This window comes from Suricata suricatta, chromosome 16 (genome assembly GCF_006229205.1).
Source record: "Suricata suricatta isolate VVHF042 chromosome 16, meerkat_22Aug2017_6uvM2_HiC, whole genome shotgun sequence".
In the NCBI taxonomy this organism is placed as follows: Eukaryota; Metazoa; Chordata; class Mammalia; order Carnivora; family Herpestidae; genus Suricata; species Suricata suricatta.
In genome coordinates this window covers 16,954,104-16,966,204 of record NC_043715.1, presented here as the reverse complement: position 1 = coordinate 16,966,204, position 12,101 = coordinate 16,954,104, and the positions used below count along the sequence as shown (strand labels likewise).

The following is a 12,101-nucleotide window of genomic DNA, read 5'->3' as shown; positions in this document are numbered from 1 at the left end:
AGCTGCGAACAGCTCCGCGCCTCATTCCGCTGACTCCGCCTCCCCTGTGCGGCCGTAGCCAATGGCGATTCTGGCCCCGCCCAGGAGGCCGCCCATTGGGGGCGCCCTCTCCAGTCTTTTCGGCCCAGCCAGCGGGTTTCTACAGCTCTTCGTCAAGACCGCATCCCCTAGAGACTGCCGGAGTTTTTGTATCGCCTTCTGGAACTTGTAGTCCTTTAAGGACGCGAAGGGGGCTTATGCCGCTGGCAGGTTACCAGGGGTGGACTGCATTTCCCAGGGTGCATGAAGAAACCAAGGCGCTGAGGAGGGCGGGAGGGCTGTTTCCATAGCAAAGGCGGCTGGTTGGGAATGGCTGACGGAGAAATGGGGGAGGCCGCGGGACCCTCGGATTGTGCGTGACTTCGGGCAGCCTCTTGGGAGGCTGTTTCGATTTTTTTTTTTTTTTGGTCCTCTGTACCTTCCACTGGACTCTGGGCCTCAGTTTTTCTACCTGAGAAGAAGGGCGTGGAGCCGTCCCCCTGCCCACAGTCCGCGGTGATGGGGGAAACCGAGGTCGAGCCGTTGTGGTTTGCCCAGCAAAGGTGAGAGAGGACGGAGGAAACCTGTGGCTTGAGGGTGTGGCGTTCTGAACTTTATCCCTTTTTTCGTCTCGATTTATAGAGGAGCGCTTTACTTTGGTCACATCCCTTTAGCCGTCAAGGCCTTCTCATGCAGTCTTCCCATCCAGGTTTCTGGTCTCCTTACGCCACCCCTGATACCTCAACATTTACCCCAGAGTAGCCAGAGGGCGCTACTCCTGCTTCCCATTACCTATGGAATTAAGCCCACACTCCTTTCGACATTGCTCTAAAGGCCCTTCTAAATCTGGTCTCCGCCTTCTTGCAACACTGAACTTCTTTGGTAGCTGGGAAGTCTTAAACACCCGTTTTCTCTTACACTGGTGGTTCCCTCCACCCTTGTACTCAGCTAACCCCTCATACTCTTCAAACCCCAGCCAAACATTGCGCCATCCGTGAAGCCTTCCTAGATATCTGGCTCCATATTGGGTATTCCACCTTGCATATAAGCAGCACCCTATACTTCCCCTATTCTTTTTGCGTGCTTATGTATCCATCTTCCACATGATAAGATCCACAGAACAGGGGCCATGTTTATATTATTCATACTTAAAGTCCAGGGCTTATAGTGTCTGACACATAGTAGGTACTCTGAGATATTTGTTGAATTGAAAATGAACATTAATTGAATTTAACTCACACCTCCGTGCTCTTATTTTCCTAAGGTTGTGCATTTCCCATCGCTGAAAACGTTCAGTTTTCAGGGGATGCCACCCCCATAAGGGAATGTTTATGTCAGTTACACAGTGGGTTGGAATTTTGCCTGAGGGCACTGAGAGCCCTTACAATCCTGTGACACTAGGTATTGATAGATTCATGCTGATCATTACTTGAAAGTCTTGTCAATTCTCCCCTAAATGTCATCAGTTCTTCATGTTCCTCTATTTCTAGCTGTTTGCCCATCTTTCTGTGCCTAAATTCCCTTCCTCCCACTCCCTTTCTGGGAAAGATCTTCTGCCCCTGTCAGTAGTGAAGCAATGACAGTCTGAGATCCCTGCCCTTCTTTCAGCCTCTGCTCAGCATCATAGGGCCCTGGTGGTGATGTCCCACCTTGCTAGTTAGCATTTTTTTTTTTTTCCAAATCTTTTTCCACTCAGGGCTCTGGTGTTGGCCAGATGGTCCAATTAATCCCACACATGCTTCATATGTCACCCTACCAGACTTTTGGGTGTATTTCAGCTAGAGCATGCTTGGGAGAATGCCTTAATATATGGGTATAATTAATTCATGGCCAAAGAAATAACCAGGGGGACGGTTACCCTGAACCCGTTTCAAACCAAAAAGACAAATCCTGAGAAAAACCAACCCTGTCATCTTTGAGTTGATGACATCCAGGGAGGGAAAGGTAGGATGGGAGAATGAGTAAAACAGATTGCATTTGGGGAGGAACTAACAAGACCTCTAAGAGGCATGGCAGAGGGACTTTGATCCAGGCTGAACCATGAAGGAAGGCCACTGGAGCTGGATAAACAGATGAGGCCTCATTACTGAAGATGAGAAAACTATAAGGAGGAGGAGGAAATGGGATTTGTCCTGACACAGAGTGCCTCATTCTGTGGATGCTGTGAGAGCAGAGGTTTTTTGGAAAAGTAGATGGGGGAAGACTAGGCCACAGGGTGAGCTTCGACAGAGCATTGGCAGAGTACAATTAGAAGGTTAACAAAGAGGCTGCCTAGAGCCACAGCTGAAACTCTGGAGGTCAGCAGAGCACTTAAGTAGTAGTGCTAGTTTTCAGGGGATCTTTGCAAATAGTGAAAAGCCAGGGTTCCATGATTCTCCCAGAAAGCAGGTACTAAAATAGCATCATCTACCCAGTCCAGTAGAGTCAGAAAACCTGGATTCTAATTCTGACTTTGCCTCTGATTCAATGTGTGACCCTGGGCTGGACCTGTCTCTTCAGTTGTAAAATGGTATTTATTGGTGTTAGGGAACAGCTAATGAGGTAAAGGTGGGGAGATTCAAACTTGCACAAACTACATGATCAGATCTGCAGCTTGCTTCTTTGTCAATGTTGTAATAGATAAATGAGATGCCTTATGTAAAGCACTTCACAAATATTAAGCACTTAATAAATGTTCTTAATCTTGGATTATCAGAAATTTGTTTGACTGTGAATAAACAGGCAGGAGGTAATGTCCTGGGTAATCTGGGTTCAAATTTTCATTTTCTCTCTTACTAGTTGTATGTATGATTTTGGTCAGGTGTATGTATTTGTTTTGCCTTTTTTAGGGGTGGCTTTATAGAATAGAAGCCTAAGAGAATGGAATTCTGGGTTTCCTCCTACTTGGAAGCTAGGGTTACAAATAATTTTAGGGGCACATTGAGCTAGCCTCCTACCGTGTTAAATGGGGGGAAAAAAGGTCTCAGTGAAGTTCCATAGGTCTTCTGATTAAGTATTGTGGGGATTAACCAGAATGCTGAATCTCAGATGTGGAGTTGGATTAACCAGGACTCGGTTTTGAAGAGCCTAGTTTACTAGGCTAAGGAATATAACTTTATTGTAAAGATGATGAAGATTTTTAGGGAGACATGTATTCTGTAAAGGTCTGGGACCTGTGTGGAGAATGGCCAGGAGAAGATGAGGCTGGGATGTAGGTCAGAAGCTGCTGTAGTGATCCAGCACAGCATCTATGAAGATAGAAAGGAGAGAGTAGATCTGAGATGTGTTAGGGAGATAAATATTCAAAGAACTTTGTGAGTGATGAGCTGAGAGCCTAGAAGGGAATGGTGAGTTAAGGATAATACCTGGATGTCTGCCTTGGGAAAGTTGGAGGACGGATGGTGGTACTTTCCTCCGGGTGAGGAGTAAGTAGTAAAGGAGCAGGCAGGTTTGAAATGAGTGTGACACATCCAGGTGAAATGTCCAGAAGGTGATTTGGAGCTTGGCTTGGAGAAATGAGTTAATATTTGGGAATTCATGTCAAAAGAAGAAATAACCAAAGGGACTATTACCCTAAAACTAATTCAAACCAAGAAGACAGATCCTGAGAGCCTGTCATACTTGAGAGATCTGATCTGGAAAAAAGAGTGTTAAGTTAACAAGTTATGAGCATATACATCATAATCAAAGCCAGGGGAATGGATAAAAATTCTTCACCAGAGAGAGTCAAAGAGAAAATCAAAATCCTTTGGGAAATATCAATGTAGATAACTCTTGGCAGTGGTTTTGAAGGGGAGGAGGGAGAAAACAAGAAAGGATGTAGAGTTGAGAGACAATTTTGTTTTAAGTTGAGAGAGATTAGGGCATTTAAAAATGCTGATGGGAAAAGCCAGTAGAGGGACAGTTGAGGATAAAGTAAAGAGAAGGGTGGAAGATGGAGGGAGGTCAGCAAGATGGTGCAAAGTGGTAGAGTTCAAAGTCAGCCTTAGGCAGGAGGAGGGCCCACTTTTCATTTAAGATGGGAGGGTAAAAAGGAAGGAGGAGTTGGAGATGCAGGTAGGTTGGTAGGTCAGTAGGTAGGTAGGTGGTTGGGAGATGGACTCAGGAAATGGAAGCAGTTCATAGCCGATGGCCATTCTTATGTGATGTCAGAGGCAAGGATATCTGCTCAGTGTGAGGGAATTGGATAGAATGGAAAGCCTGCAAAAAGTTTGAAAACATTCAAGATGGCTGCTGTGGAAAAGAGGACAGAAAGCTCATAGCAACTCTCACGCACCACAGGACAGTAGTGAGGGCTTGCTGTGGTTGGAGGCCATGGGTTTGTGGGGCACTTATTTGTAGTGTTCAAGGCTTTCTTCAGCATTGTATCAACCCTGAGATAAGCATTGTGGAGGCTATTGGTGAGGCTGTTCCAGGGCTGGGCATTGCTGGACAAAAGAGACCAGAAAGCAAGGAAGTTGGAGATGTTGACAAGAGGTAGAAGTGCTGGTCCATCAAGAGGAAAGAGGTGAAGCCAGGATGGAGTGGGCAGATGAGAGGCATGGAGTAGTCAGTGTAGTAAGAAGATAGATGTGATAGGTAGGAGGGAAGAGCAGGAGGGCAGGCAGTGCTGATCAGAGACAGAAGAACTCTGGTCAGGGGCAATGGCAGGGTGACTGGAGTGGACAGAGGAGATCATGGGAAGGCATTGAAAGATAATTTTGTAGGTCGTTGGCAGGTCTCTCAGAAAGATGACTGCTCTGATGGAGAGAGGAATCCTGGTAGCCCTGTGTCAAATTATATAGTAAGTGAGAAGTTAACAGATGATAAGAAGGAGGAATAGTGTGCAGAGACCTCTGACATGAGTGTCACAGAAAGCAAGATGTTGGAGAGCTAAGAAGAAGCCCTCTTACTTTCTTGTACATTTTCATAGAAGTATTATCTCAACGTGATCAGTTTTATACATACCTAAAAGGCAGGATGTCTAGGAATAAACTTAATGAAACTGAAAAACAATCCTAGATTTCATGGTGAAGTTGTATCAACCAAGTTCAACGTAGTGATTCCTGCAGTTTATATTTTGGTATAGTTTGTAGATTTAAGTATGTGCATATCAACTAGAAAATGTGTTTTAAGAATTTTGCAAATTTCATTTCTTAGCAACGATTTGTTTTCTCAGTTTAGAACATAAATTAGAGAACTTGTGTTGATTTTTTTTCAAATGTAGAGTTTAGAGCTTAATTCATGCCTTTGAAATGCCATGAATTTGAAATGCAGCCATTTTCCTTTCTGCATCCTTGAAAAGGATTACAAGGATTTTATTAGTTTTTCAGATACTCTTGCCAGCACATACAGACTTTCCACAAGGGCCTCCTATCAGCAATGTTGGGCTGTGAGTGATGCTGTAGGAGTGCTGTAGGTGAGCCATGTAAGACAAGTCAAATAAGCAGCCAACTTTAAGATTTTCCCAACAGGGGCACCTCAGTGGCTCAGTTGGTTAAGCGTCTGACTTTAGCTCAGGTCATGATCCCGTGGTTTGTCGGTTCGAGCCCCATATCGGGCTCTGTACTGACAGTTCAGAACCTGGAGCCTGCTTCAGATTCTGTGTCTCCCCCTCTCTCTAACCTCCCCCTGCTTGTGCTATGCCTCTCTCTCTCTCTCAGAAATAAAGAAACATTAAAAAAAGGTTTTCCCAACAGTGGCTCAGTTTACAATTATGGGACTTGATATAGAATATGAAATGTGCATATGAATGTTAATTGAGAAAAATGATTTTTTGTAGTTTTTAAAGAAAAAAATGACAAAATCACTTCATTGCTGTGAGCAATCTTTGTCTTAAAAAACCCAATGTTATTTAAAGAAAACTTTGTATGGTTAATATGTCTTTGTAATCTTGAAGTAGTTCTGCTATTCCAGGCCCTGGGAACAGTGGGTGCTTAGAAAGTATTTTGTAAATCAGTTCATGAATGTTATGATAATCTGTTCATTGTTTAAGATACTTCCTTTTATCTTAAACTCTCATAAAGTATTCTTGTAAAAAGAATGATTATTTTTAAACATAAGTCAAATCACGATACACCTCTGCTCAGATTCTACCAGTGGCTTCTTTGTCTCATTGAAAGCAAACATACTCTGACTCCTGTAGCATCTCTGCCTTGTCCCCTAGTACCCTGTGTTTCAGCACATGGACCTCCTTGCTGTTACCTGAGTGCACCAAATACACTCTGGCACTTGCACTTGCTGTTCCCTTTGCTTGGAAGCTCTTTTCCTAAATATCCTCATGGACATCCTATGAAATGGCAGCCATTCCTCTCCTAGCACTCTCTATCCCCCATTTTGCTTTTTTTCCCCTTTTTCTAATAGTACTTATCACCATCTGATGTATTATACATTCTCTTATCCATTTATTTCCTGTCTCTCTCCCACTCTCATACCTACAGTAACCCACTAGCATAAACTATCTATTAGGGTAGAGACTGTCTGGTTTTTACTGTTTGTTTGCTTGCTTGTTTTTTACTGCTGTATTCACAGCATAGGGCACAGCACCTGATACCTAATAGGTACTCAGTAAGACATGTTGAATAAATAAGAATAACACATCATTGTTAGTATGTGACCCAAACATCTTATTTAAAAAAATTCTTCCACATTACAGTCTACATGTAGGACATGTGTATATATAATCTTTCATATTCTGGAAATCATAGTTTAGATATAATTTTGAGTTCTGCTTTTTTTTAACAGAACATGTAATAAGCATTTTCTTTTGCTAAGATTGAATTCATTTGTTTAGTTGTTCATTCACTCATTCATTCAACAAATATTTAATGAACCATTTCTGTGTATCAGACAGAGCTGGATCTATCATAGTAAACAGGATGCAGGACTTGCCCTCAGGAAACAAAGATTCTTTATAAACACCATCTGTAATGATTGCCTAATATTCTATCAAAACCATACTATATTTAATCTCTTCCCTATTTAAGGCTTACTGTTCATCATTAATAATGATGTAATGAATACTTCCAAGTCAATAGCAATTATCCTTTAAATTGCTCCTTAAGGTAAATTCCCAAATGAACAGTTATTGAGTTGAAGAATTAAAAATAATTTTGGTGTTTTGATACTACTCGCCATGTTGATTTCCAAAAAAGCAGTACCCACCTTACCCATTCGCCAGCACAAATTCCAATTTTATCCCAGCCTCTTCAGCATTAGACATTTCTTGTTGTTTTGGCTGATGTAAAGTATAAAATGATTCTTCTTGGTATTTTTGCCTATAATTGATGTCTAGTAAAAGTGCCCATTTTTTGTTTTCTTTTTTGTCATTGGTTAATTCAGTAGGTCCCCAGGAGGCTCTTGGAAGGCCATTGCCCTAACTTGTCCATCATGCCTGCCCTTTTAACACACATCGGACACTTAATAGCATCTTAGAGTTGGAAAGGATTGCATTCATCATCTAGTTCAACTGAAATTTCTAGTAAATGTCTCTCTAGCCTCTGTTTGTGTATCCCTGGCAATAGAGACTTCACAACCTCATGGGGATGTCTATCTTGTTTTTGTCAGGTTCCACAAGTATTGAGGTGGCAGCTCATCCCTGTGGTTCCCATGTGGCCCCAGTTCTGCCCTCTGAAGCAGCAGAGCCCACGTACCAGATGTTACAGAACCTCTTTACCTTGGCTGCCCCTCTCTGCTAGTATGTGGCCAGACTAGAATGTTCAACCCCAGGTAAGTCTGGTAGGACTAGAGCCCAAGGCGCTGTCCCGCCCATAAGTCTGCAGTAGTATGTCAGCCATCTCTTCAGCTGGGTTCATATGGAGTTTAAGATTAGATGAGATTCTGAGACCTTCTTTAAGTGACCTGTAGCCAGGTCACACACTTCTTTTTTTTTTTTTTTAATTAAAAAAATGTTTTTTATTTATTTTTGAGAGACAGAGAGAGAGCGTGAGCAGGAGAGGGTCAGAGAGAGAGTGAGATACAGAATCTGAAGCAAGCTCTAGGCTCTGAGCTAGCTGTCAGCACAGAGCCCAATGCGGGGCCTGAACCCACAAACTGCGAGATCATAACCTGAGCAGAAGCTGGATGCTTAACTGACTGAGCCACCCAGGGGCCCCCAGGTCACTCACTTCTACAGTTGATCTTTTAAACCTGAAAATAAAACTTTGCTTTTCTTCCTATTTTATATCAATACATCAGCAGAGAAGCTGCCCTAGTGATACTTACCTGGCAGGGGAGAGAAACTGCCCTGGTCACACTCTAACATGAGGATAAAAAGGGGCACGTGGGTGACTCAGTTGGTTGAGTATCCAACTTCGGCTCAGGTCATGATCTCGCAGTTCAGTTCATGGGTTCAAGCCCCATGCCAGGCTCTGTGTTGACAGCTCAGAGCCTGGGCCCTGCTTCAGATTCAGGGTCTCCCTCTCTCTCTCTGCCCCTCCCATCCTCTAAAAAATAAATAAACATAAATAAATAAATAAATAAATAAATAAATAAATAAAATGGGGATAATAGGAGTCATTCTGACAACTTCACGTGTTAGTGTGATGATTGAGTACAATGCAAAGTTGAACATTTGTCACTCATTTTGGTTGCCTAGCAACTGAGCCTCCTTCCTTTGCTTGAGGAATCCTATGCCTCAGTGAGGTGGAGCCATCTTCCTTTACAGCTAGGGTGTGGGCATCAGCCTGAGGCTCAGGCTACTCCAGTCAGACAGGCCCCTTCCTCATGCTACACCTCACCGATTTTGATTTGGAAGCCAGTGACAGCAAAAGAGCAGGATCTGCTTTTTAGTGATTTGATGAGAACCACGTCATTTTCAGTGATTGCAGTTTTATGGGCAGCATCCAATATGAGGGTGTCTGTGGTGTAGGGGGGCAGGGATGGTATCCTGCCATTCCAGACTCAGTGGTCACGGTGGTGTGTTCTTAGACCACTGTTGAGTTGCAGGTTAGGGCAGTGTTTCTGACTTTGTGCTTCTGTTGTACCCAAGATTTCTTTATCGTCCCCAAAAACCAGAAACCGCCAGGGAGACCGAGTCATGCATGCAAAAGCAAAGGGCTTTATTACGGGCTTAGGCTCAGGCTCGCCGGGCCTAAACTCAGGCTCACAGACTTTACCGGCGTGGTGGATCCATGCTGAGAGCCCCGAACAAAGGTGGGGCAGGGCTTTTATGAGTTTGGGAAGGGGGAGTTACAGGAAATTACAGTGATCCAATTATTATTGTACAATATTATTGACAGCAGGTTTATCCAATTACAACATTTAGAGTGTTAACCAATCACAGAGTAGACCCAGGACCCAGGACCCTCACATAGGGTGCAACTAGCCTTAAGTAGGCCTGTCCTTAGGAATGTTAAGGGTATTACAAGGGTGGTGCCTCTTGCCTTGGGCAATGTGTGCCCTTCTATTGTCTCAAACCTGTGTCCTTACACTTCCAAGCCTGATTTTCTACCTTCTTGGAAATTTTGTGAGCTACTATCTTTTAAAGTATGCCCTTTGCTATGCACATTAGCCAAAGTTAGTTACTTTTGCTTACAACTAAAAATTTTAACCAATACCTACACAGTATGAAAAGTGTATTGAAAAGTGCTAACCACACATATGCAAGATATTATTGTTTGGGATTTTGATTCTTAAGTTGTGGGTTTGAGGGGAATGGAGGAGATAGACCTGAGCTCTGCTGAAAGTTCATTCAGGTCTAGGCATGCCTGGAAAGCTGGCCAGTGAAGGGTATGATGGCAGGAACTTGTGGGCTGGACACTAGCTTGACAGTTAAAGGCTGCCCACTGGCCCTAAGGCAGTTGGTATGGGGATGGCAGATGCCAGAGGTCCTGCTGGGCACACCTAAGTAGCTGGACTGCTTACTGTCTCCTGCCCTTGGACTATTCCCAACAGCCAGGGCTGGGAGCTGGGGGCTGGGCTGTAAAGCAAGTCTCTTGGGGCTGGACAGCTGCCTTTGGAGTGTCCTCACTGGGGTGGAAGAAGAATCCTGTCTGGATGTCTGTCCTCATACCTTCAAATCACAAGATGGATTATGACTGGGTTGGTGTTCTGTCCTACCCTGCCTTTAGGCTGCTGTTCATCCCACTCAACTATAAGTTGACTTTCCAGCCCAGCTTGGCTATGCCCAGAGTTCTGCCTTGAAGGCTGCCATTTGCATCTGTCAGTTCTGGTATCGCAGACTGGGGCTCAGGCTGATGCTACTGCTCTGTTCAGTTATAGGCTCTTAGGAGCTTTGTGACGTGAGGATAACCTCCCTGGGGACTTTCTGTCTTGAGCCCCATATGACATTCAAATCATCCCTGTTTGGTGTGTGTATGAGTGCTGGTGCTTCTGCCTTAGGACATTCCCTGATCCGTCAGAGGTCATGTATTGGGTCCAGACCATGGTCATATCCGAAATGTAGCATTGGTATTAAGCATTGTTCAGGGGCATCCTTGTAGGGAGTTGTAGGTTCCATCTGCTATAGCCACAGATTTTCTGATGTTCACATCACAACTACCAATTTTAGTCCTTTTGCCAAATATGAATGTATATAATATTATTCTGATATCAGAACAAATCAAATAAAATCCACCATAAAAACAACATAGAGTAGGGGCACCTGGGTGGCTCATTTGGTTAGGCATCAAACTTCTGTTCAGGTCATGATCTCATGGTTCATGAGTTTGAGCCCTGCATCGGGTGAGCTTGTGCCTTACATTGGATGAGCACGAGCCCCACTTCAGGTGAGCTCTGCTTCTCTCGCTTTCTCTTATTAACCTTCACCATAATCTCATGAAGTAGGTACTATTTTATTTCATTATTTTTTATTTTATTTTTATTTATTTTATTTTTTTTTTCCAGTTGCTGCAAAAAGCTTTATTTTCATTTGGTCCACGGCTTGGGAAAGGGCTCCAGGCTTAAAAAGCTGCCTAGTGGCTGCAAGGAGAGACTCGGGCACAAGCCCTGGCACCTGGGGGATACCAGAAGGACCCTTTCAAGAGGCTGCTGGGCTCCAGAAGCTTCTAACCGTGCTTGAGGGTGAGCCTTTTGAAGAGATATTCGCCCAGCCCAGCCTGGGGGCGGGACAGCCTGCGGAGATTCATCAGGTGGTCGCCCATCTTCTTGATGAGTTTCACCTCCTCATTTAGAAAGTCATTCTCCAGGAAGTCACAGAGATGAGGATCTCCGCGGGCAGAACCCAGGGCATGCAGGTCCAAAAGGCCCTTGTTCAAGTTCTTCTCCAGAAGCAGGGCGGCTTCCATGGCGTCGAGGGTTTTACCCCACTCATCTTGGGACGGTTTCTGCACGTCCTGGAAGAGGGCGCAGCCGCCGCGCTGGTTTTGCATCTTCAGGAGACGCTCAGCGCCCTCCTGCTTCTCAGCCAGCTCACGGAAGAAGTGGCCCACGCCCTCCAGAGCCACATCGTCACGGTCGAAATAGAAGCCCAGAGAGAGGTATGTGTAGGAGGCCCGCAGATGCACATTGACCAGGCGGTTGACGGCGGCCTCCACCTCGGTGGAATAATTCTGACGAATCTGGGAGGTCATGGCTGGTCGGTAACGAGGAGCTAAGTTCAAAATCGGGTGTTGGCTGGTCCCGAAGGCAGACGGTGGGCAAGAAGATCGCTTGATTGACGTTGATGTTTCCACTGGAAAAAAGGCTGGAGGGTGGTCGGAGGCTGGTAGTAGGGGCGTACCTGGGTCTGTTCCGTCCAAACACTGTTGAAGCAAGAGACAGATCCGCAGGACCGCTGGGCACACTGCCTATTTCATTATTTTTTAAAGATTTTATTGTTAAATAATCTCTACACCCAATGTGGGGCTCAAACTTACAACCCTGAAAACAAGAGTTGCATGCTTTACTGATAGAGCCAGCCAGGTGCCTGGAACTAAGTACCATTTTATTCCCATTTTACAGACAAGGAAACTGAGGCCTATAGAAGTTACAGGACTAACCCAAGGTTACACAGCCAGTAAGTGGGAGAGCTGAGCCAGCCATCCACTGTCAGAGCCTGAGAACTGCCCTTCCCTTAGCCCATTCTTCTATGGACCATCTCTGGCTATTGTATAGTTTTCTCTCACATGAAGCTAAAAATCTGCTTCTCACTAAGTTAGTATCGTTTCTATTTCTTATGCCAGTAG

The 12,101-nt window shown here is 44.5% G+C and overlaps 1 pseudogene; it reads right to left on the bottom strand.

Annotated features, from left to right (window-relative positions):
* Positions 1-10,982: 10,982 nt before the first annotated feature.
* On the bottom strand, positions 10,983-11,612 carry LOC115279712 (annotated as a pseudogene).
* Between the last annotated feature and the right edge of the window lie 489 nt (positions 11,613-12,101).